Below are 25,817 nucleotides of genomic sequence, written 5' to 3' on the forward strand. Positions count from 1 at the left end.
GTGGCGGGGGGATTTAAGTCCAAGGTCCTAGGGTCCGCTAAGGCAGGACCTCCAACCCAAAACCCAAGGACCAGCTAGAGCAGGTCCAACCTTACCTGTACAGCGCCTCTGGAGAGAATCGCGCAGAACAAAAAAAACAGGCTGTTGGTTGGGCCGGCCCGCCTCTTATAGAGGTCAGGGGTGACTGGTCGGCCATGTTGGGAGGGGGTGGGAGGCTTTTTTTACTTTGGAGGGTTCTGTCGTGGAGCTGAAGCTCACTATGTAAGTCATGTGGCGAGGAAGACTAACGAGGAGGTAATGATCTCTTGCCGAGTGGCACATAACTATGTGGACACTCTCTCAATTGCCATTCTGATTTAGGCCTACCTCACACCAAGGTCAGCTCGCAACAGGCCCCTAGCGCAAATGAAGCACTGTATCTTTCACATTTGGTCCTTAAAACTTTCATCTCAACCTTGAGATACATATTTCTGGGTCGTGTTTTCTATTAATAAATGACAATGGATTTCTAATGTATTTCTTGTAAAGTAGATAAATGATGGCATCCAGTACATTTTTTTTACCACAAGAGGGCTTGCAATTATGCCTTCATAAGTAACATGTTACTGGCAGTGACATTTTTTTTTTTTTAAACAAAATAAAAAGACGAAGAAAATGTATACACGTTTCCTGCCTTCAATCACGAAAATCGTGCTGGATATTGCCTCCGGGCCTCGAGGGTGTACATTATAGATTGGATCCATTTTGGGAGCAGAAAGCAATGGTACGACTGATCAAGCTTCGCGCGTGCCCCACAAGGTTGAGCATGCGCACTGACAGTCTCACGCGCCCGAGTCACAGGAAAACCCTCTATCAGCTTTTTTGACGCGTGCGCACTAAATGGATGGCAAAACGCGGAAGAGCGTTCCTCCTCAACAGCTTCACTTTGCTTTAGTGGCATCTTTTATTGTTCTTCGACCTCGAAACAACTCAGTGATTGAGTCCTGTTGTCACGTGGCCACTACTACCACTTTTGTAGCTTGTTGCAGGTACGTGACAGGTCATACGCCTGCTCAGCCCTTATTTTTACACGTTCCCCTCAGTGTAAAAGAATATGCGGCTGCCTCTGCCTCGTTCTACATGTTCCGAGTGTTAAAGCGCTCCCACGGAATGTCGTAAACAAGCAGCCTACGAGGCAAGCTTCAGTATCAGTATTCATTTTATTTTAATGAATTTGTGCAGGTGTCTTCGATGAAAATTCCACCTAACAATAGACTGAAAGAAAGGGAATGTTTTCTAGTTGAAACTTTCGAACTCAGTTTACTAACATTTTCAAGAACCTTTCGCAGGCTTGACACGTTTCCCGAAATGAAATGTATTTCATGACCGTAATTAGAATCACTATATATGTAAGAGGATGTTGAACGAAAAATTCAAAATATGTATAAAGAAAGGTGGGCATATAAATTCAGAAGAAATTATATAAATTATCCAAAGATCTGCACTTATAAGAATGTGACCACTTCATTGACATACTTGCTAACATTCTGTGACTAAAAAGCCGGTAGGAGCTTTAGGTGTAAAAATTGTCAAATAATCGTACTCTCGCCATAGCTGCCAAGTTTTCAGATTGCGTAGGTGTGACATTACAATTGTTTAAATGTGCTTATGAGTCACACTCGATGCTTTTTGTGTAACACTTATAGTAAAGCCTAATTGTGCTTAAAAATAAAGAGAAACCTTCTTGTAGTAAAATTAAGATACATATCGGAATGTATCCCCATTGACGCAACAGAAGCTGTAGGGATTTCCTTGCATGGGGTTGATCAATCCCGCACAATTTAAAAGCAAAAGCACCTGCTACACAGTTCCTTGTGCATCTAGCTTTCAGATTGCAATAACAAGCATTTGCAATGCAATAGTTCTCGCATAAACGAGAGTTTGAGATATTGGTATTGTAAATGACAATGCCTTTTATTATGTGTTTTGAAAACCTGCAAGCGCTGCGTAAACACGCACTTTGTACTTATAGTTGTTGCTTACAAGAAGCAAGACTGGCAGTAACTGTGCTTCTTTTACTGCCAGCCTTGCTTCTCGTAAGCAACTTTAACTAAAGAAAGGCCTAAAGCGGAGCAAGCAGGAGGAGAAATGCAGTAAAACCAAGAAAGGGAGAATGCAGGGATGGGAAAGAACCTGTACAAGTGAAATGATGACACAGGAAGTGTGAGGTGGTGGAAGAAACACAAATGAGGTGTAAAAAGATTAGGCATCCTTCTCATTTGGCAAACCCAGCATTGATCAGCACCTGAAATGTGTTCTTAAAATGTACTTGAACGTATTTATTTTTAACTAAGCACTGTCCCCCGCTCACCACACGTCATCTGAAACAAACTGGCCAATATTTATAGAAAGTGATCATTGCCAATGTGATAATGGCAGATTTAAAAATAATTATCCATTTCATATGAGCAAACACTCATGATCCAGGGGGTCGAATCCCAAGTTTTTATTCTCCTAAAAGTTTCTTAATTTCAGAGCAAGTTAATGGAGAAATTACGTTATCCTAATCTTCTTTACCTAAAACTCTCTTTTCTGTTCTGAAATGATGGCATGCATGCCATTTAACCTCTCCCCAAGCAGAGTCTTCAAATGCTAGAAATGAATGTTAAATCAAGTTTTGACATTTTCATTGCTAAGTTATGAAATTTACTTCAAGGCCCGTTATTAGTCCATCAAAGGTTGTTTTTGAAAAGTCACTGACATATTGTACTCTGGAGACTAAAGAATACCACCTTTAGGTTTGAGGCATCGTTGCACTCCAAATTGCAGTATAGGTATATGAACTATACAATACACAACAGTTGATCATTGTTACTTACTTAGTTGAACATTTTTGTATTATTAAAAATATGAAATGTGTGATTCTCCTCTTTTATTGTAAGCCAGAAGATTTCTTTTCCCTTTTTCATGTCCTTTGACCTGAATCACAGAACATTTTCAGTGCGTTGGTTTGGTTTATATTTCACCTACTCCTACATTTCCAGTTTTAAGTCACACCTATTCATGGAAGAAATCTTTTTGAAACAGGCCCCTTGCGTTCAATCACCTTGAAATTTCAAAACTAACTAACTATAAAAGTCAAAATATATGGAGGAAAGGTTAGTGAGGGCAATAGGGTGATATGAGACATGCTTGATAATTCTAATTGTTTCAGGGCAGGAGCCTGCTAAAAAAATTACGTCTCATTGTATGACTTTAGGCATCATGTGACTTAGGCTTGGCCTACTGTAGATTATTTACCATTGTTAGCTTGCTAGGGGTGTGGGATGCAAGCCCCCCTGCTCCAACTTTGCCCACTCAGTCCAAATGGAGAAGGTGAACGCTTAAAATGTTTCATAGGATCTACACATGTGACCAATAGGGATTGAAATGTACAGCTACAGGCAACACCCTTACCTTTAAGAGTCTGCATCTGGGAGGAGCAAGATGATGGCAGCTGCTCATGACTGAGCCTATCCTCTCCCCAGCCCAGCCCAGCCCAGCTAGTGTACGTGGAAACGATGTCTCCCTAATCCCGCCTGGGGATGCATCAAGCGGCTAGTTTGTCTGGGGGTCCGCTAAATTTTCGGCACTCCTTCTTCAAGTATCAATTGGATGCTTACCAGGTCTGGCTGGCACTAGGCAGATGGGCTTTTTGCGGGCCAACTGCAGCGGCAGATACCCACCATCAAATAAAGAAAGGGAGCAAGATGCCTCCATCGAAGACTGCAAAGACATTAAAGAGCTGCAACGGCACCTCACGTTTGGCGGGATCTTCACGAAAGCAGGAATAGGCTTGGGCGGCAGGAATTAAGTCATGCAATTTGAACATTGGTCATAAGGCTGTCCCGAGGAGGGTAGCTCAGCAAACCAGCTCTGAGTAGGGATCTCAGGAACCTATTTGTGAACTTGAGCAAGGTACATTTCTTTCTTTGCCAGTTGGGGGATGCTCCTGTGTGCATAAGTATAGAGGAGGTATCCGCTGCTGGAGTATCTGAAGTAACTGCTGAAGAGGTCATTCAGGAGGTCACTCAGGAGGGTAATATGGTATGTCAGCCGCAGCATACCCCTATACCGGAGAACCCCAAATCGGGGTGTTACTTTGATTCAGTAGACAAATTATTCTCACTGTCAGACCACTCTGCTTTGATCAGATGATGAGAGCCATAGTCTAGTGAGCGATGTAAACACCCAAGATGAACATCAGGGGTATGGCACTACAGTTCGGAGAAAGAAGCTGGTTCACAGGGATAAGCCTAAGACTGGGTTGAAGGAGCTCCTTTGGGACTACTCTTCCTCACTATCCTTAGAAGAAGGCCCAAGGGGTATGGGGTGATGTCTCATCAATCAGAAGAGGCCTCACTGGAGTCCAAATACCAGAGCATGATAAGTCACAGGGAAGAAACTCGGGCTGAAAGCCGCAAGACTCCACCTTTGGATAATATTAAAGCTAACTTAGCTAGAATGGATCATTTACATTTGTCCCTGTTTGGCAGAAACAATGTTTTGAAAATGGTCATCCTACCAAAGATATTTTTATTTTCAGGACAGTCCCACTAGAAATCAAGAAACAATGGTTATCTAGCCTGGAGAGAATATGTTCTAGATTTTTGTGGGGGTATCGGAATCTAAGACGGGCTGCCAAATGGATGGGTCTACCTAAGACTAGGGGAGGATGGTAATTTCCTAGCTTCACTTTTTACTGTTGGGCATGAATGATACAACACATAGGCATTCTAATCTCAGACAACCTGCGAGAAACGGATTCCGTAGAGACACCTTCGATCATGAATTGATATTGGGCCACGAAGCAAGGAGCCTCTTAGTTAAGATTATTGAACCTTGTTATTACAAAAAAACTAGAGTCAAGGTTCTAAAGGCTGCATACATGGTCTGGCGACAGGTTAAATGGGTAGTCTGATTAGTTAAAGTAAATGTGTATACCCCATGGTGACCCACGCATTTCTCCCAATGATATTTCAAGATCAAGTGATATCTAGATGGGTGTAGAAAGGGAAAAACAACAGTTGATGGACAAAATGCAGAACAATGTCATACATTCATCCCAGTACAGAGATCTGGGCCTAAATCCATCGTTTTTTTGCACTCCACTCCACCCCAGTTCAGACATGGCCATAGGCAAATCAGCCTTGACCTTGTGCCTCATGGTAACAGTCCAGCCCGAACTGCCAAGCCATGTCTTTCCTGGACCGGAATCAAGCATCCTAGGACCAGTTTCTGTCTATCAGCCATCTTCAGCCAGGATAGCTTAGCTCCAGTGGTGTGGAGAGCATGGGACTCACGTCTGAGCATACCCATCCCACTCCGGGTGACAAATGCAAAAACAACAGTTGATGGACAGAATGCAGAACAGACGTGAGTCCCTTGCTCACTTTGCCACTGGATTCAAGCAAGCCCGGCTGAAGACGGCTGTAATGCCAGAAACCGGTCCTGGGAAGCTTGATTCCGGTCCAGGGAAGACGTTGCATGGCAATTCGGGCGGACTGTTCCCATGAGGCACATGGTCAGATTGATTTGCATATGGCCATGTCCGAACTGGGGTGGCGGAGTGAGCTAAAGAACAGTGATGGATTAAACCCAGATCAGTTGACTGGGGGTGAGTGTTTGTATTGTCAATGCTCCGTCCATCATCCCCTTTGGTTTTTCTTTGTTCGCCCTAAGTTGGCAGGGTATGCTCAGACGTGAGTCCCTTGCTCACTTTGCCACTGGATTCAAGCAAGCCCGGCTAAAGATGGCTGTAATTCCAGAAACCGGTCCTGGGAAGCTTGATTCCGGTCCAGGGAAGACATGGCTTGGCAGTTCGGGCTGGACTGTTCCCATGAGGCACAGGGTCAGACTGATTTGCATATGGCCATGTCTGAACTGGGGTGGCGAAGTGCGCTAAAGAACGGTGATGGATTAAACCCAGATCAGTTGACTGGAAGTGAGTGTTTGTATTGTCAACGCTCCGTCCATCATCCCCTTTGGTTTTTATTTGTTCGCCCTAAGTTGGCAGGGTATGCTCAGACGTGAGTCCCTTGCTCACTTTGCCACTGGATTCAAGCAAGCCCGGCTGAAGACGGCTGTAATGCCAGAAACCGGTCCTGGGAAGCTTGATTCCGGTCCAGGGAAGACATGGCTTGGCAGTTCGGGCTGGACTGTTCCCATGAGGCACAGGGTCAGACTGATTTGCATATGGCCATGTCTGAACTGGGGTGGCAGAGTGAGCTAAAGAACGGTGATGGATTAAACCCAGATCAGTTGACTGGGGGTGAGTGTTTGTATTGTCAACGCTCCATCCATCATCCCCTTTGGTTTTTCTTTGTTCGCCCTAAGTTGGCAGGGTATGCTCAGACGTGAGTCCCTTGCTCACTTTGCCACTGGATTCAAGCAAGCCCGGCTGAAGACGGCTGTAATGCCAGAAACCGGTCCTGGGAGGCTTGATTCCGGTCCAGGGAAGAGATGATTTGGCAGTTCGGGCTGGACTGTTCCCATGAGGCACAGGGTCAGACTGATTTGCATATGGCCATGTCTGAACTGGGGTGGCGGAGTGAGCTAAAGAACAGTGATGGATTAAACCCAGATCAGTTGACTGAGGGTGAGTGTTTGTATTGTCAACGCTCCGTCCATCATCCCCTTTTGTTTTTCTTTGTAGAAAGGGGTGACATCTCTGGTGAACTTCCACTGGAGCATGATTGAGCATCGTTTCAGCTGCACCCTCAGCACTGTACAGTCTATGGTGATTGTCATGTAAAGTATAGAACGTGGCATAAAACGCGGTGGTGGCCAGGTAGCTGTCCAAAGTATCCTGTCGGTTTTGGTCGCCCAAGCTGAGTTATCAAACTAACTTTCATACTTTTCAAAAGCTTACAAAGGTTTTGTTGACCAATGCTTCTCTGTGGTTGCATTTAAAAGTATTTATATTTTCAAAAATCTTTATTTCCGTAACCCACCTGTGGATTACAATGATCAAGGTCTCTAAAAATTCAAACAAATATGCTCTATTTTTATAAAGTGATATGTTGTCAGTTTCTTGTTGTGTGAATTTCTTATTTCGTTGTTTGGTGCTGTAAAATGCTTTACAATAATTTCCTTTGTCAAGCCTTGCTGCTCGAAGCCACTGCTGCCCAGGGTTGAGCAAAGGTGATACAAACGAGCTTGACTGAACCCAAGACAGTTTTTGCGAGTATATTCCACGTTAAGACCCAAAAGCCATATAATATGATACGTCCAAATCTCCACACTTGGTGCCTCCAAAGACCTAATCTCATGATTCAAGTTAGTCATATTAGTAATTAACCTCTTTAATGCTAATGACAAGGGTAACTCGTCATGCACTGCCCATTCATTTCAATGGAAATCTCATTAGATGGGCTTGATTACAATAGTGTCCAAGTGGTTAAAGACTCAATAGCAATGCAATTATGTGGTATATATGTAGAGCACCTGTTTGCCTTAATCACCTTGCAGACTCCACCCACTTTTGCCAAAATAGAATCCAAAGCAAGATGATTTTGGATCACCATAGATATAATTGCTATCATTGCTACATTTACTAGCCTAAAAGACCCTGCAGTATCTACTGCAAGTCTATCTACGTTTGTTGACAAATGCCTGATTTTCACATCATTCATTGCCACACCTATAGAAGGAATAATAGCACCTAACACATCCAAAACTATTTCTCGAAAACTACATTTCACCCTTCTCAATCTAAGTTCTTCATTCAATTCTTCCATATGTTAAACGTTAGGAAACACCAAAGCTAAATAGCATGACCAACCTACTTTTTCGGCAGAATGATATAAGCAATCTTACCATACACTTCAGAGTACCCCCAGAATACGTTCTTCACCAAGCAAATAAGCTCCACTAACTTCATCAATTTAATCACACACACTTTCTCGTACAAACTCCGCCTTGCTCAACTCACTTGTCCTCTCTTGCTCTATTCCCAGTCTAGGATGCAAACCAGACAACATTAATTCCTCTTATTCCTTTATTTCTTCCAAAGCAAATTTTTTTCTTACCCAGCTTCTTACCACTTTTACTCTGTTTTCATTATATTCTCTAATACAATCATGTCCTTGTTACTCAAAAGACACCCATGACATTTAACCAGATTAGTATCATATCTGTTTTGTGCAATCACTCTCAATTAACCTTCATAGTATCTACATATTCTAATAATTTTAGTATGTTTAAATTTATTTCTTTTAGTAGTAATTTTAACATTAATATTACTAAGACGATCCAAAACATTTCCCAAAGGGGTCAATAATTACAGCAACAGTCCCACTAAAACTATCAGTGTTATTAATATTATTATTGCCCCTACAATTTTACAGCATTTGCTGTGTTCAATCTTCTGTTTAGACAAAGGTTCTTGTGGCAAAAATCTAAAACACAAACTTCAATATAGGTTTCTTTAAAACAATGTTTTCTTCTTATTTTATTAAAACAATAATCAAAAACAAAAATTCTCTGTTTTTCTTACATTTGTTGCAACGTTCATCATTTCTAATCAACTCTAAAATGGAAAAAGCTCAAAAATTCATGCCTTTTGTTCAGAAGATTATTTTTTAAATGTATCAATGTCTCTTATTAGAATTTCTTAATCATCCGGGTCTCTTAATTTAACAGTCACTTAATTTAACAGTCTCTTTACAATTTTAAGGGTGGTTCTTCTTCTGTCTCTAACTCAACCTCTGATTCACTCCCAAACGGGCCGGATGGCCGTAGCGGGTATCGGTTGTTTCCCTGGGAGGCTGGTAGGGTGGGGGCCGATTTTGCACTGGTAGGGTTTCGTTTTGTTCCTGGGAGGCGGTGTTGCAGCAGTTCTGCATTACCAGCCATCAGTAGCAAAAGCAGCAATGCTTCACACTTTCCCCCAGCCCTGGGGGCTGGTCCGGCAAAATCACCAGGGCTGCTTTGGGTTCCCAGTCCGGCCCTGCTCCCAAAGGTATACTGGCACTGATTCACAAATGAGTAGTCATCTGTGGCTTGATCTTCTTCTTCTTCAGAAATAGTAGCAAGATACACCCATTCAAGTGAAGTGTATTTTGGATTTGGCACTCTCTGTCTTGTCGATCTTTTAGCAACTGGAAACTCACTTGCACTAGTTTCAGATTCTAGGGCCAGATGTAACAAGAGTAGGAATAGAGATTTCCAAGTAGCGATTTTATCCAAATCACTATTTGGAAGTCGCTATTCCTTATGTATGAAAGTTTTTGTTTCATACTTGGAATTCTTATTGGGTCACAAATCGACCTAAATCACGAATATTAATGAGGTAGGTTACAGTTTGCGACCCATTAGGAATGCCTGCCATCACAGGAGTGGTAGCCTGCTCAGGTCAGCAGACCACCATGTCTGTGATTGCCTTTGTTGAATGTTTTTGTTGTTGTTGTTATTGAAATGCAACCCATTTTCCTTTAAGGAAAATGGGATGTATTTCAACAATAAAAATGAAATATTTTGTTTTCATTTTTTAAGAGCAGACAGTGTTATTCCAACATTCACAAAGGAAAAGGGGTCCCTGGAGACCCCTTTCAATTTGCCCATGCATTACCACCCAGGTGAAAAATCTACTGGCCCCTCCCAATTAGGAGTAAACTATTATAAGGTCAAGTTATTTTTAATAATAATAATAAGATCATTTTTAAAGCGCCTGGTTACACTATAACAGTGTGTCCCCGCGCTATGGATACAGTCCACTAAGTGAGCATACCTTCCAACAATCGGCATCGTGAGACTAGAAAAAAGACTCTACAACAGGGATTGAGTTCGCGGGAAGAGGTATGTTTTCAGTTTGAGGGGGAACCTTACTTCCGACGGTTCCATGCGGAGTTCAATGGGAAGTTCGTTCCATCGTTTACAGGCAAGGTACCTAAATGAGCGGCCTCCCATTCTCGCTTTATAAATACGGGGAACCTGAAACAGCATGCTACCTAGTGATCTCAGGTTGCGTCTAGGGTAGTGAATAGTCAGCAGCTTTTGGAGGTATATAGGTCCTTTTCCTTGGGCAACACGTTGTGCTATACACAGACTTTTGAACAAAATGCGTTCCTGTATGGGAAGCCAGTGGAGAGTTGCTAAGGCCTGCTTCCCTAATGCTCTTCTGGACAAATTCAGGGCAAGTCGGGCCGCCGCATTTTGAACACATTGCAGCTGCTGTAACCCTTTCTTATTAAGACCAATGAGTAAGGAATTTCCATAATCCAAGTGGGGTGTGACTAATGCATGTATCAGAGATTTCCTGGTATTGATGGGAAGAAGGTCAAGCACTTTGCGTATGGTTTTGAGGATACCGTAGCATTTGCCTGTCAGCCTTCCAATATGCTGTCCAAAGGATAGGCTGGTGTCCAATAGGACACCTAAATTCTTCACCGTAACTGAGGGGTAAGGTGTAGTCCCTAACTCAGGCGGCCACCACATCGATGACCAGATAGAGGGTGCTCTCCAGATCACCAGTAGTTCAGTTTTATTCCCGTTAAGGCGCAGGCAGTTATTCTTCATCCACCCGGCTGAAGCCGTAAGACAGGAGGAGAAGTTGGCAGCTGCCTCAGCCTGGCCTTGGGCTAAGGAGATCACCAATTGAGTATCATCTGCATAAGTAACGATGTCCACTCCATATGATTCCACAATTCGAGCCAGGGGTTCCATGTATAGATTGAATAACGTTTCAGACTAGAGCCCTGTGGAACTCCGTGCCTTAGCCATCGGGGCGAGGATTTGAACGGGAGACAATGTACTTGGAAACCTCTGTCTTTTAGGAATGAGCATACCCACTCATAAGCTGATCCCTCAACTCCAATTTCCGTGAGGCGAGTTAGCAGCGTAGTGTGCGACACAGTGTCAAACGCCGCACTCAGGTCCAATAGCACCAAGGCCGCCATTTGCCCCTCATCCACTTTTTGCCGGAGCATCTCAGTGGAAAAGAGGAGGGCTGTTTCTGTTGAATATCTTTTTAGCACCTACTAGTCTCATTTGACAGTGAATTTAGGCTGGAAATGTATTCTGTTTATTCAGAAAGTGAATGAGCAATATAGATGCCATTAAAGCTTGTTCTTATCTTGACACATTTGCTGTCTGTTCAAGGAAAGAGGTCAAATGTCAAATGTCAGTTTGTCTTTTTACTAACTGCTGCTTGGAATATTGAGTTTATTTTTCTCTCTCTTATTATTATTAATTATGAATAAATTAAATTTGTAAGGCGCAAACAGCTACCCAACAAGGGTTACCCGGCCCCGGCCAGACCAAGGAATAGGTAGCGGCTTAACCGCTATTGGTTGAAAAGCCAGGTTTTTAAGGATTTGCGGAATTGGACAAACGCTGTTTCATTTCTATTTGAGGTGGGAAGTGAGTTCCATAGGGAAGGACCGTGGTAAGCAGACAATCGTCCACCCATCCGAGATAGTTTGACTCTAGGCACGGTAAATTTCCTTTGAGTAGACGAGCAAAGATAGCGAGAAGGCATGTAGGGGCAGACCAGAGACTATAAGTACTGAGGGGCCACACCTGTCTTGATTTTGAACATGTAGCTCAGGGCTTTGAACTTGATACGGTTCTCCACCCTGGGCCAGTGCAGGTCACACAGGTGACCGGAGACAGAGATAGCTCTAGGAACCCGCCAAAGTAGTCTTGCAGCCGAGTTTTGAACCATCTGTAGCCTGCGAGTCACCACCTTAATGGCCCCCAGGTAAAAAAAAAATACCGTAGTCCAGTCTAGAGGTGACAAGCGCCTCTACTACAGTTCTCTGGGCAGGCTATGGCAGCATACATATGATCTTTATTAGCCATTTCAAGATGGTGAAGCATGTGGTGGCTACCTTACCAGCTTGATGTTGCATAGTTAGTGAGTCATCTATGATGACACCCAGGTTGCGGACTTGCCGAGAGGGCTGAGGAAGTGTGCCCATCTCACTAGGCCAATGTTGGGGCCCCAGAGATCCTTGTTTTTTCCTAAGACCAGAACCTCAATCTTCTCTCCGTTGAGCTTAAGAAAATTAGCCTGCATCCATGAGGCAATTTTACCCAAGCCCACTGGAGGAGGGAAGTCTCAGCTGCGCTCTCCATTGACAGTGAGAAAATAATCTGAGAATCGTCAGCGTAAGAGAACAGGGGCAAACCAGCATCTTCAGCAATATCAGCCAAAGGTCTGACATACAGATTGAATAGGAGAGGGCTAAGAATGGAGCCCTGAGGTACCCCATAAAGTGAGAGGATGGTAGCAGAGCTAGCAGTGGGAGAAAAAACTTGGAAGGTCCGATTGGCAAGAAAGGAGATGAGCCAATCGAGGGCTGAGCCACCAATGCCCAAAGATCTTAAGCTTTCTACTAACACGGTGTGAGACACCGTGTCAAATGCTGCGCTTAAATCAAGCAATATGAGGTCCACTGTGTCTCCTGCATCCAGATGATGACGCAGTCTTTCCGTGACCCCAAGAAGCATAGTTTCTGATGAAAAACCATCTGATGCCCGATTGGGATGAGTGAAGGTTTTTCTGTGATTCTGCAAACTCGGACAGCTGTGCATAGATGTGCTTTTTCTAAAATCTTGGAAAAGTCTGGTAGCAGAGAAATAGGCCAGTAATTGGAAAGCAAATCAGGATCCACGTTGGCCTTCTTCAAGAGTGGGAGCACCATAGCATGCTTCCACTCTGGTGGAACTGTGGCTTCCTGTAAGGAGGCATTCAAAAGGTTCATAATTACTTGCAAAGATGACGGCTCAAGCTGTTTGAGCACTGACACAGGAAGGGGATCCATGGGAGATCCTGACTTGCCTCTGTCTAAAAGGCATTTGAAAGAGTCTTCGTTTAACAGGGGCCATATAACCGGTTTGTTTTTGGGTGTACAGGGCACCCTAATAGATACTTACTGTAGGGAATTTGAGTTTTGCAGTGGAGGGGAACTATTGCACTGAAGGCTCACTATTTCTGTGTATATTTTCTCTACTTTCTGGAGAAAGAAATTAGCCAAATCTTGTCATTGCTGATTGTTTAGTGAGGGAGGTCTGGATTCAGTTTCAGAGCCTGAACGCCCCTTGACCGTGCTAAAAAGTGTCTTAGAGCAGTTCCGAGCGCCAAAAATAGTTGCGGATACATGCTCTGCGCGAGCAGATATGAAAAGATTATGATGTTCCTTTTTAACCCTTTTATAATCGGTTTTGGAGTCCAGCGCATAGTTCCTCCTCCAGCGCCTTTCCAGCACCTTGCATTTAGCCTTCTCTTTTTTGAGTGTATCGGTGAACCAAGGCGCTGGAGGACGATGATTGTTAGCCCTATTTGGTGAAAGTGGAAGACAGGTATCAATTGCGTTAAAAAGCCACTTTTGTACGGTATACGAGAGAGTGCCTAGCATTTGTTTAGTGACGGGCGTGTCTGAGGACAGAATTTTATTTAAAGCTGTTGAGTTTAGTTTTTTCCAGTTTCTTTTTGGTTTCCTTAAAATAGGTTTAGCATTCACAGAATTAACAAGGAATTCCGAATGAAAGCCAGTGGCAAAGTGGTCATACCAGCATAAAGGGAGTGCTGGAATTCAATGAATGCTGGATAAACTGGGAAAGACAGGTTCTAATAGGTGGCCTGCTACGTGCATGGGGCCAGAATTATGTAAGTCGATGTTCAAGGGTGCCAGATCAGGAACAGAGTAGCACTGATATTACATTTGTGATCTTCCAGGTGCAAATTTAGATCGCCCAGAATGGAGAAATTAGCAGTATTCATGAGCAAAGGGGTTAGCAGACCAGGGAACGTGGAGGCCCAAGGGATGGGTGGGCCAGGAGGGCGGTACACAAGTGTCCCGGAAAAGGTGAACATCGGGGATAGGGCCAACTTAAATAGTGCTGCCTCACAATTTTTAAAAGGTAAGTCTTCAAATTTACATTGATAGTCTTTTTTAAAAATAATAGCTATGCCTCCGCCTATTTTGGAGCTCCTGTCTTTCCTAACTATGGCGTAGTTTGGAGACAACGCAGCCGTGACATCTGGGCCGGAGCTCTCATGCAGCCATGTCTCTGTAAGAAACATGGCATCTGGTTGTTCATTGACCAGAAGATCGAATATGTCAGCCTTGTGCTTGGGAAGAGAGCAGCAATTAATACTGAGAAAGAAGAATCTCTTGTTATCTTGAGCAACATTGTTACTGGGGGATGTTTTGTTTTTTGCAGCCACTGAAGTAGATTTGTTGCCTAGGGTTGTATTAAAGGCAAAACAGCAGCATAAGCATTTTTTTTCCCGTTCGCAAAATGTTGTGTACTATCCGGGGGCTGATGGAGTAGCAATATCTCTGGGCCCTGTTTGGGCCAGGGGTCCATGCCCCTTGTCCTGTTCGGGCGCAGACGGGCGCAGATGGGCTTGCCTTAGGCGGTCCTATAGCACGCTCACTGCGCATCAGCGCCATGCCCTCTTTTGTAGTTAATTGAGCAACTACTGAGGGGAGGACTAGATCGACACCCAGCCAAGATGGTCATCACTTCGTATGCCACCGGAAGTAGGGAAAAACCGGGACGTGTTTGAACTCCCTCTAGCTAGAGCTAGAGGTTTTTGCCCAGTAAGCTGTCTGAAGATCTGTTATTTTTCTCTAAAACATAACATTTAAATAAATAGCTTGTTAATTAATATTACAAATATTTCTAAATATATCAGGAATTATAAAATCATTTTTTTTTGTAATTAAGAAGTGTGCTGCAAACAAAGAGTTAAATAAGAGCAAAACAAGCCAGAAAACTTACTTGGTGATATGCAAATGGCACATATTTGTAGAAACTCTATTTTCAAGCATTATTGTTTGTGCACTATAAAGTTTTATCAGTGAAATCGCATGTCAGTGGGAAAGTTTATAGGCATTTCAATGTACAATCTGTTGATTACAAATGGCAGTGTTCTATCACTTCATGCTTTAATTATGTATTTATTAAAAGTGATTGTTTTTAAACATGATTTGAGAAATTTTACTGCCTCCGCCCTGATGACAATGCTGGTAATGAACTAAGAGGCAAGTCAGGGGTAATGTGTATCCTTTGGCTGGATTTGTATTATATATGGAAAAAAGGTTTAGCCTGTTAACCCCATGGCTGCTCAGCATATTCCCCTGCTGTGCTGAGAAATCGTTATTCCCATTCTACATGACGAGCTGGGCTCGTCATCAGTGTGCGAGGAGGCTACTGCATGACGAGCCCAGCTCGTCATGAGCCTGGAAGGGGTTAAATCGAACAAGTTTCTTGTACAGCAGACATGCTGAACTCGCACATTTGAAGGTGCTATCATATGTGATAATGAAGAAAAAGGCTGCTCAATGAATTAAAATAGTTGCCCAAGTTCACATCATTTGAAACCAGTTTATGAGTCAAGAGCATTACAAATAGGTCGAGTAGATTATTTAAGTCATTAGACCGGCAGGTCTCGCCCCGCCTCCCTGCTGACCCTCCCTCGCCCCTCCCCCTCCTCCATCCACATATGACAGATGCATTCTCGTGCAGCGTCCACGCGCAGCGTTCGCGCCCCATACGCGCCGAAGGTGCGCCAAAGGTAAGCCCGTCTGCGCCCGTCCGCGCCTGGACCGCGCCCAGCGCCAGACCCCCTGGCCCCCGCGGTTCCCTATCCTCTAGAGTCACTTATGATGCCGCTACTCTCCTCGTCCTCAAACCCGGACGCGCACCACAATGCTGCGCAGCCACCCCAGGACGTACCCACGGCCCATTCGCCTGCCTCTCCTGCAAGTTCAACTGCTTCAGGACCCTCACGAAACCCACTTCCTCCTCCCGCAGCTCCGAACCCAACCGCCTGAACTGCATCCTACTAAACACCCGCTCGGTCCACAGACATGCAACAGAACTCTGGGAGCTAATCGACACTGCGTCACCTGACATCGCCTTCCTCACTGAAACATGGATGAACGCTTCCTCTGCTCCCGACATCGCCATCGCCATACCGGGCGCTTACAAGATTATTCAAAAAGACCGCACCAACCAAACTGGAGGAGGCATCGCCATCGTCCACAGAAATACCATCAAAATCTCAACCAGCTCCGAGGACAATCTTGCAAACGCCGAACATCTCCACTTTCAGATCCACACCGACCCCAGGACCACCCTTAGAGGCACCCTCATCTACAGGCCTCCAGGTACCCGCACTCAATTCAGCGATGACATCACAGACTTCGTCAGCCCACATGCCCTCGCCTCCGAGAACTACATTCTTCTAGGAGACCTCAACTACCACCTTGAAAACACACTCGACAGCAACACCACCACCCTTCCGGACAACCTGGCCAACCTCGGACTCAAACAACTTGTTGACACCCCCACTCACACAGCTGGACACACACTCGACCCTATCTTCACCTCCAGCAAGCACATCTCCTTCGATCGCACTACAGCTCTCCACTGGACGGATCACAGCTGTGTTCACTTCAGCTACAAACCAAACCACTCAGAAAGTAAAAACTCGCATTGGCCAGCACAGAAGCCGGATACGTTGCGGGACACCTAACGCCCCGCTCGTTGAACACTACACAGAACTGAAACACACCGTGGATGATATCAAGTGGACAGTGTTGAAAACAGTGAAACTCCCACAAAGAGGGGGCAACTTGGCTCAACTCCTCAACCGAGAGGAACTTAAGACAATCATTCAATTTGATACCATTCACACAGGGTTAAACAGAAGTGAGGACTGGACAACCCTACTGTAAGCTGGTTTTCCACCTTCAATCTCTGGACTTTGGCCCTGAACCCTCGCTACTCTGAAAAGACAATTTACTGTGTGAACTATGCAAAATACAATTTTATTTCTGATTTGTTAACATGAGATGTAAACCTAAGGTTTTCTGAAACTATTGTTCACAAAAATGCTATTCACTTTTTGAGCACCTTTTCGGCACCATTTTAGCATTTAATTTAATTTATTCACCCATTGTCACTTAGCCGTCTAGCTTCGAAAGATTGTTTAAAACTTATGCTTCTTAATTAAATATAGCTCAATGGGCACACTTGACCCAGCCCAAAATGTCCGCCCCCGCGGACATTGAAGCCTCCATGGCTTGTGGCTTCCCCCGCCACGTGACTTGCGTGTAGCCAATTACAGCGCACTCTCCATGGTCACCTGACCTCTTCACCACCCAATAATCAGTGCTGACTTGTAAGCACACGGAAGCTTTCCATTGTGAACAGCCCCAGTGCCCGGCGTCTCCAGAGAATTGCACTCTTCCACCGGTAAGCTCGCCGTGCTCTTGCTTCTAACTCGTGCAGGACGCCAACAATTTATCAGGAAGCCTAAACCCCTGTCATATTCTCCCCGCAGCGGACCAGTTATTTGCCTGGCCGCGCACCTCATCACTCGGCGCTATCCCTAGACGCCGGAGGACGGAGACCCCTGCCCTGAAGATTTCAGGTAAAATAGCGTGTTTCTCAGGTGTTCCCAGGGACCGCTAATGTAACTACTGTGCTGATTCTCTCGCCCTTTCCTCACATAGGTTGGTAAGCGTACTGGGCTCCAAGCAGATATAATAGAGTGCATCCCTGTCATAAGCACCAAATTATGCTTACTCCTCGCCACACCGTGGTAATTTTTACTAAACTTTCTATGAAGCTTTCAGTACAAATCCTTTGTTTAAAAAGCAACAAATCCTCGCCACACTTTGGTAAATTTACCTGACTCAACCTTCTGTGCAGATTTCAGTGCAACACAACTAATTGAATGAATGCTTTCTCTTACTCGCCTCACAGCAAATAAATGCAGAGGTACAGATGCCCCTAACTGAATAAATTCATGACCAGTGATTCCGGTGTCCCACAACCTACAAGGTAATTCCTCCAGCTCCCCACTGTGGCAATGACATAAAACGCAACAGCGAGCACTCAGTAACATTATGTAATGTTTTATTTTAGATTGGATTTTACCCTTAAATCCACACTGGCGCCCCTACAGAAGTCCACCCCAACCGCTATTGGAAGAACGATTCAGTCACTAAGGTACCCAGGCTCACCGAACTATTAGTCCCCCCCGCCCCTGCAATCTAAACTCTGGCATTGATACTATCTGTTGTCAACAGACGGAGTCAGACGTGCGCCCCCAAACAAGAACTTCCATAATTGAAGCTAACCTTACCTCAAGCTACCAACCTGGTAGGTCCCGCCAACTTATAAACACCATAGGCCCCTACCACTTGCCTCCAATACTGAAATTTTTCACTAAATACAAGCCTCACTTGTTCACGGCTTACCTATAGTCTCCCAATCACCTTGACTCACCAACCCAATGAGTACCCACCACCTACCCTCCACCAGAATATGGATGACCAATCACAGAAATTGCATGGATTTCAGAAGTTGTGCATGTAATGCTCACGCCTCACGGCACCACTGCGTTTCCGAATGCAAAGTCTGTTGTTACAATGTGAGCGCTGACTATACAAACATTGACTATGTATATCCTTATTTCTCTTCCTTTTCCTTTTTCCTCTCAAAAACAGGTGTTATAAATAATTGTGTTCAGGCAAAATCAATTTTCTTGTCCTGATGATGATCCCGTGATACTTGAGCTGGGGATCGAAACGTCGACCTTAGAGTAATTCATACATGTACTTTTATGTTACTATTTGGTGTGTGAATTACTCCAGGATACACTGCTAAATGTATATCTAATACCAGTGACCTGCTAGCTCACCTTGTTTGCCTGATACCTTCCCTCACTTACCTTTACCTTTACCCCTTTGCCTTCTTCTCTTTGCATGGCACAGGACTGTGCCCCAGTATAACCCTTACTCCTTGGGTTATTTGTTGTATTTCTGTGATTACAAACTTATTGAATAATAAACATTCCTTGGCCGGCTGGTCAAGGAATCTTGAACTATATAGAATTCCATTGTGATCTATATATATCATTATTCCTTATTCGTGTATGCTCAGGACCACTTGTTGTTTTGAAAACACTTCAGCTACAAAGCCACCCTGACCCACAACCGTCCACAACCCATTCCCTGAACAAACTGGAACAAAATCACCACCGACCAACTCCTCACATCACTCAACCAAAACCCTCCCACCCTAGCAACGGACCCAAACCAAGCAGCCACCAACCTCAGGCAATGGATTTCCCACAGTGCGGACAAATTAGCTCCCCTGAAAAAGCCCCAGTTGAAATCAGCCATCAAAAAGTCTCCCTGGTTCAATGATGAACTTAAAAAATCCAAGAAGCTATGCCGCACCATGGAGAAGAATTGGAGAAAAAACCCAACCTCAGACAACATGGCCTCCCTCAAGACAGCCACCTGCAAACACCACCAACTGATTAATCTCATTCTCCTCCACAATTGATTTTTCTTGCAATGCACAAGCTATCTGGTCTGCATTTTTCTTTCCCAGAGTAATCATATCTTTGCTAGATTTATGGGCTGTTCACTTCACAAGAACTACTTCTTTTGGATTCTGTAAGGCATTTAGTAAGTCTAATATATACACACTATTTTTAATAAGAGGTCTGGACGATGTCATAAATCATCTTTGTGACCACAGTGAATAATGAAAAATACCAAAACCATAATGGCTGTCCGTTTAAATTGTCACAAACAAATTCTGCAACAAAAAGCATGCTCTCCTTAAAGCAATTAATTTGTCCACAGGCCTCGAAAAATAAAATCATAAAAATTTTACTAGACCTTCAGGTCTAGTATCTTGAATAATCTGCTTGACCTAACTGTTCGCAGCGACTCGTTTGCTGTGCCTGTAACATCCAGCAGTGATGGGGTGCTTGAGGAGCTCCACTTGCCTCCTCCTCCCACCCTGCCTGGGACTGTGAGCAGCCAGGGTTATAGGCAGCGACTTTATTGGGGATAGGTGGCCACTTACACAAGCCATGGACATGTCGGGCTACCTCAGATCCTCCCTGTCGGCCCATAGAGGGTTAAATCAGCGAGGGCTCTAGAACTCAGGACTGCTGCCCTTAGCTTCCTGCCACAATGTATCCAAACGCGCTCTGTTCCGCGTACGTGTTGGTAATGGACTAGTAGGCATGTGTGAATAATGGTGAACCTGAGTGTGTGGAAGCACTTCAGTTATTCATTAACACTACACATAGAGTGGAAGCCTGGAGTTGGAGGCAGACGATGTAGGGAATGAGTATGGTTTATGGTAGTGCTGTAGTTGTTAAAAATAGAGGAATCCGGTAATCAAAAAGATCAGTGAGTAAAAGGATGCAGATGTTAAATGTGTTTAATGGGTGCCGGTAAACTCTGCTATGTGGCGGAAAGCGGCGTTTTGCCAAAATCCATGCTCCAAATGGAGGCAGAGTTAAAAAAACGTTGGCAAATTCTGCCGGCTGAGCAGAGTTTGCTGCCCAGCCCTAGAGGTTGCCCCGCAAGGCTCTCTGGTGCATAGTAATGTTTAAGTGGGGGTGGGCGGAGGCAGTGATGCTCAGGTGGTAAGAAGCTCGAGGGTAGGGGTGGGCAGAATGTGCGTAATCGCGTTACGCAAATGTCCGCGAAACGGTAAAAAATCTTCACAAACACGCAAAAATTCCGCGAACACGCTTGTTCACCATGCTTTTTTACTGTTCGCAATCACTGTTTGCGTGCTCGGGGGGGAAATATCTTGCGAACACGCATTTGAGAACGCGAACAAGCAAAACATTTAGTGAAGTCGCGGAACGCAGAATCTTGGTCAATTTTGCAATCTCCGCGGAACGCGAAATTACCCAAATTCCGCGAACGGAACAGAATGTACCGCCCAGGCCTACTCGAGGGCTGCCAAAATACTCTATAGCTGCGGAATGGGACACTCTATTAGACAATTTACAAACTTATAGTGAGGGCCGCACAGTCTAGTGCTAGTGTATACTTGCTAGCTAACATATATTTTTATCATACCTGTGAGGCAGTGGCTTACTATATGCCAGCACGCATTCGCTGATGGGCCTGTGCTTATATGTTTTTTCTTGTCTTTTTCCTGTTACTGTTGCACCTACCTAAAATCACCATGAGCAGTTAGAATAATCCATGCCTAGATGATACTGCATAATAATCTACTGGCACTTGATGGCACTGTAAGTCTTGTGCTTCAACCCCAATGAACTTGTAATAGATGCCAACTGGAAAGGATTAGAGCTAGCACCTCTAATCGTCCTTAATAGGAGTAGTGTTGTTGCATAGTCTCACAAGTTTGGCTGGTTGCATAAATTGATGATAAGAACCATGACTTCCTTTGTCTTTGTACGATGTCAAAATGACCCTGTTTTGGTGATGAATATACACATACTGTCAGTGTACTATGACCATGTGTAACATTGAACGAGGTTGTTATGAAAATGCAATAACATGGTTGAAAAAACAAAACAGGCACATTTGCAGTTAAAAGGGGCATGATTTGAATGGTGCAGCAGGTGCAGTGGCACCGTGGTCAAAAGCTCTAGGGACCCCAGTAAACACAGATTATTGCTAAATTTTACCACTAAACTGGTAGTCATAAACACAGTTATCTAGCAGGCACTAGGGTCATGATTTAAAGGGTGCAGCAGGTGCTGTGGCGTCTGGACCAAAAGCTCTAGGCATACCACTAAACACTGATTATTGCTATATTTTACAACTAAACAGTCAGCCACAAGTGCAGTTATCTTGCAGGCTCTAGAGTCATGAATTAAATGGTGCAGCAGGTGCATTGGCACCAGGACTAAAGTTTGTCAGAACTCCTCTAAACAATTAGTATTGCTATAATTTACTACTAAACAGGCAGACACAATTGCAGTTACCTTGCAATGAAAAGGGGCTTGATTTAAATGATGCCGCAGGTCCAGTGGCACCACGACCAGAAGCTCTAGGGAGCCCACTATACACAGATTATTGCTAAATCTTACTACTAAACAGACAGTCACAAGTGAAATTATCTAGCAGGCACTAGTGTCATGACTACAATGGTGCAGCAGGTGCAGTGACACTCGGACCAAAAGTTCAAGGCACACCACTAAACACTTAATATTGTTATATTTTATTACTAAATAGGCAGTCACGAGTGCAGTTACCTTGCAGGCAATAGGGTCATGATTGAAATAGTGCTGCAAGTGCAGTAGCACCGAGGCCAAAATTTGTCATAACTCCTCTAAACACGAAATATTGCTATATTTTACTGCTAAACAGGCATTCACAAATGCAGTTATCTTGCAGTAACTAAAGTCATGGTTTGAATGGTGCAGCAGGTGCAATGCCAACGTGGCCCAAAGCACTAGGACCCCCCTAAACACCAAATATTGCTATGTTTTACAACTGAACAGGCAGTCACACATGCAGTTAACTTGCAAGCACTGGGGTCATGATTTGAATGATTCAGCAGTTGCAGTGGCACTGGGCCTAAAAGTTGTAGAACTTTTTTTCTTACTTTTAGGCTGCACAAAGTTTACTGTTTACCAATGCTTATCTTCCCCTATCTGCACACATTTAAAACATGCTTGGTTAACTCTGCTTTAGTGGGTGGAACCTTTAACTTAACCGCTTCCGTGCGGCGCGAATTCCCCGCCCATGCTGCATCCACCTTGCACGGGCGGAGTCATTACGGAACGGTTCCGTCATCAGCACAGCTCAACCTACGCTGATGACGGAACCGTTCCGTCATCAGCATCGAAGGGGTTAAAAAATAAATAAAAATGTGAAGAGTTTTATATAGCGCGAACTAGACCCGAGACATCGGGTATCAGAGCGCTTTACATGAGCACCAGTTTTGTTACAGAAGGAAACATTCATTTTTGTTAGGCACGGGAAGATTAAGTGATTTGCCCAGAGTCACAGGATTTTGAGGGTTGTTGCCGAGACTCGAACATGGTTCCCCAGCTTTGAGGTCGATGGCTCTAACCGCAAGGCTACATCCTCTCCCCAACTAATGTCACATTCTTCATGATATTGTTCGGCTAATAAAATTGCATTTTTTTTCTGTGTTGTGTTTGTCGCTGATGAATATGGCTGAGATACCCGCCACCCCCTCTCAACACAATCCCCAATGATGGGAAACCGGAAACGGTTCTGAACTTTTGGAAGACGGGAGGGAGTGACCCTCCCGGCCGTATTTATTAAAATATGAAACAAAATTAAAACATTAAAATAACAGTTTCATATTAATGTACAATTTCATTTCCACATTTGCGATGTTTGGCTAACCTTAACATATTCTCTAATACAAAGGTTCTCCTAGCCGAACTAACATCCTACAAAACTTTTAAATTGAAATTGTACATCCTAACGTTTAAGGGCCAACGGCAAGGTCGTAACCGGTGTCAAGATCCCTAAACCAGACATATCCCCCTCACTTGTGAGGGGCGACCGCACAGAGGTGTACCTCAAGTGCATTTACCAATTTCCCTTGACTTGACGGGGGCCCCAATAAACTCGACGCCATTTAAAGGTCGTCCGAGGACTCGTGTGAGGTATCTAGAAGGTAGCGTAGACCCCCTCCCAAACCCCACATAACTTACCACATCTGCCGTTGCAGATGTCCTGGCCCCGGGAAATTCCCCAGGAGGGGGCTGTAGCCCCTCCTACCCAGGAAGGGGCCTTGACCGCCTTTCCTTTCCTTTCGGCGGCCCATCCTTAGAAGGGACCGCCTCCCCGTTGAGGGGCCAATGGCCACCTCCCTCGAGCGCTCCCATCCGTAATGGGTGACGCCCACCCATAGGGATCTTCCAATTACTGCTCACCGATCATGACCTTACCGCCCGACCAAAATAAATACGACAATTCTAACTAAATTACTAAATGACTAAATTACTAAAGACAGTAACAATTACGACTTATAAAAAGGCATGATTACTGGTCAACACTAGTGCATAATTACTTTATTTGCAAAAACATACTACAATTTATCCATTCTTTATTGCATATTCAAAGGTATCACGATAATCATCACAACCTGCAAAAATTAGCGTTATCACATCAAACTTTATTCAAAACCACTTGCTGTCCTCAGGGGCTGGTGGGTGGGTCAAAATTGGCTCTTCGTTCCGTCTCGAGCTCACGTGCAGCGAGGAGGTGCAGCTTCAGAGCACAGGAACAAGAGGATGCTTTCTTGGCTTGTTGCTCCTTTTATCCGTCTTCAGGGCGGGCGTAAACCCGCCCCTGCCTGCCCCGAAGGGCGTGGCCGGCCGCGTCAGTGTCTAGGCCAGCCCACTCCAGGGCGGGAAAAAGCGCGCCCCGGCTACGCCGCTTCGGGCATACCAGCCGAGACTCGCCTCCCGCCCAAGATGGCTTCCCGGGGGGATCGTGGTACTCCGCCATACGTTCGGGGGGACCGAATGGTCGCCCCTTTCCATATGGCTGAGATACCCGCCACCCCCTCTCAACACAATCCCCAATGATGGGAAACCGGAAACGGTTCTGAACTTTTGGAAGACGGGAGGGAGTGACCCTCCCGGCCGTATTTATTAAAATATGAAACAAAATTAAAACATTAAAATAACAGTTTCATATTAATGTACAATTTCATTTCCACATTTGCGATGTTTGGCTAACCATAACATATTCTCTAATACAAAGGTTCTCCTAGCCGAACTAACATCCTACAAAACTTTTAAATTGAAATTGTACATCCTAACGTTTAAGGGCCAACGGCAAGGTCGTAACCGGTGTCAAGATCCCTAAACCAGACATATCCCCCTCACTTGTGAGGGGCGACCGCACAGAGGTGTACCTCAAGTGCATTTACCAATTTCCCTTGACTTGACGGGGGCCCCAATAAACTCGACGCCATTTAAAGGTCGTCCGAGGACTCGTGTGAGGTATCTAGAAGGTAGCGTAGACCCCCTCCCAAACCCCACACAACTTACCACATCTGCCGTCGCAGATGTCCTGGCCCCGGGAAATTCCCCAGGAGGGGGCTGTAGCCCCTCCTACCCAGGAAGGGGCCTTGACCGCCTTTCCTTTCCTTTCGGCGGCCCATCCTTAGAAGGGACCGCCTCCCCGTTGAGGGGCCAATGGCCACCTCCCTCGAGCGCTCCCATCCGTAATGGGTGACGCCCACCCATAGGGATCTTCCAATTACTGCTCACCGATCATGACCTTACCGCCACAGGCCGGATAGTTGCCGGCTATCCGGACCCCCCACAACACTCCTGCCTAAAGGTCATGTCATAAAGTCCTTAGCCAAGCTATCAGATCTCCTATGAGTAACTCGTTCCCCACCCGGGACAAATGAACACCATCCCCCAAATACATACTGTCCCCTTTAATACAACCATGCGAAATAGAATGCAGTGTACTTGAACGGAACAATCTACTCACTTTATTATTAATTTTTCTTACTGAATGATTCAGAGCAGAAACCGAAAGAGCCCCCCGCCACACTTTCCGTGGGATCATATGGGACCATGCAATTGTGCACCCTGGAACTCTTCTCGCTAACCAACTTACAGTGGAAAGCATCGCCTCAAGAAGAAGTCGTCTACCAGTGGTCACCAAATCGTTGCCCCCAAGATGTACTATGACTACAGACGGCGGTGACCTCGTCCGCCCTAACAAACCCTCGAAAAATGATCGAAACTGGTCAATACAGAGCCCGCCCTTTCCGTAGAAGGACACACTGTACCCGTATTCCCCAGCCACGTGAATCATGTCACCTGCTTTGAATACGTCCGCGGCACGCCTCACGTATGAGTAGCCCACGACCCACACCTCCTTTTTCACAGCCGGTGATGTCTGACTGCTGGCCCGGTGTTGGGTCGACTGCACAGTCCGCCCCGCCTCGTAGGCTTGCGCAACTGAAAACCAAACAAAAACAAGAAGCGTGAGTACATCATTACAGCTTCACAACATGTGCAACCGCACATA

General features: G+C 44.9%; 1 long non-coding RNA gene across 1 annotated transcript in view; it reads left to right on the forward strand.

Annotated features, from left to right (window-relative positions):
• Nucleotides 1–901: 901 nt before the first annotated feature.
• The window catches only part of LOC147728200 (uncharacterized), a 136,697-nt gene continuing 111,781 nt past the window's right edge, over nt 902–25,817 (forward strand). Inside the window, exon 1 of the long non-coding RNA XR_015309537.1 lies at nt 902–1,028. This is a non-coding gene — a long non-coding RNA (uncharacterized LOC147728200). The remainder of the gene's footprint in view (nt 1,029–25,817) is intronic.

This window comes from Lissotriton vulgaris, chromosome 3_1, assembly GCF_964263255.1.
Source record: "Lissotriton vulgaris chromosome 3_1, aLisVul1.2, whole genome shotgun sequence".
Lineage (NCBI taxonomy): Eukaryota > Metazoa > Chordata > Amphibia > Caudata > Salamandridae > Lissotriton > Lissotriton vulgaris.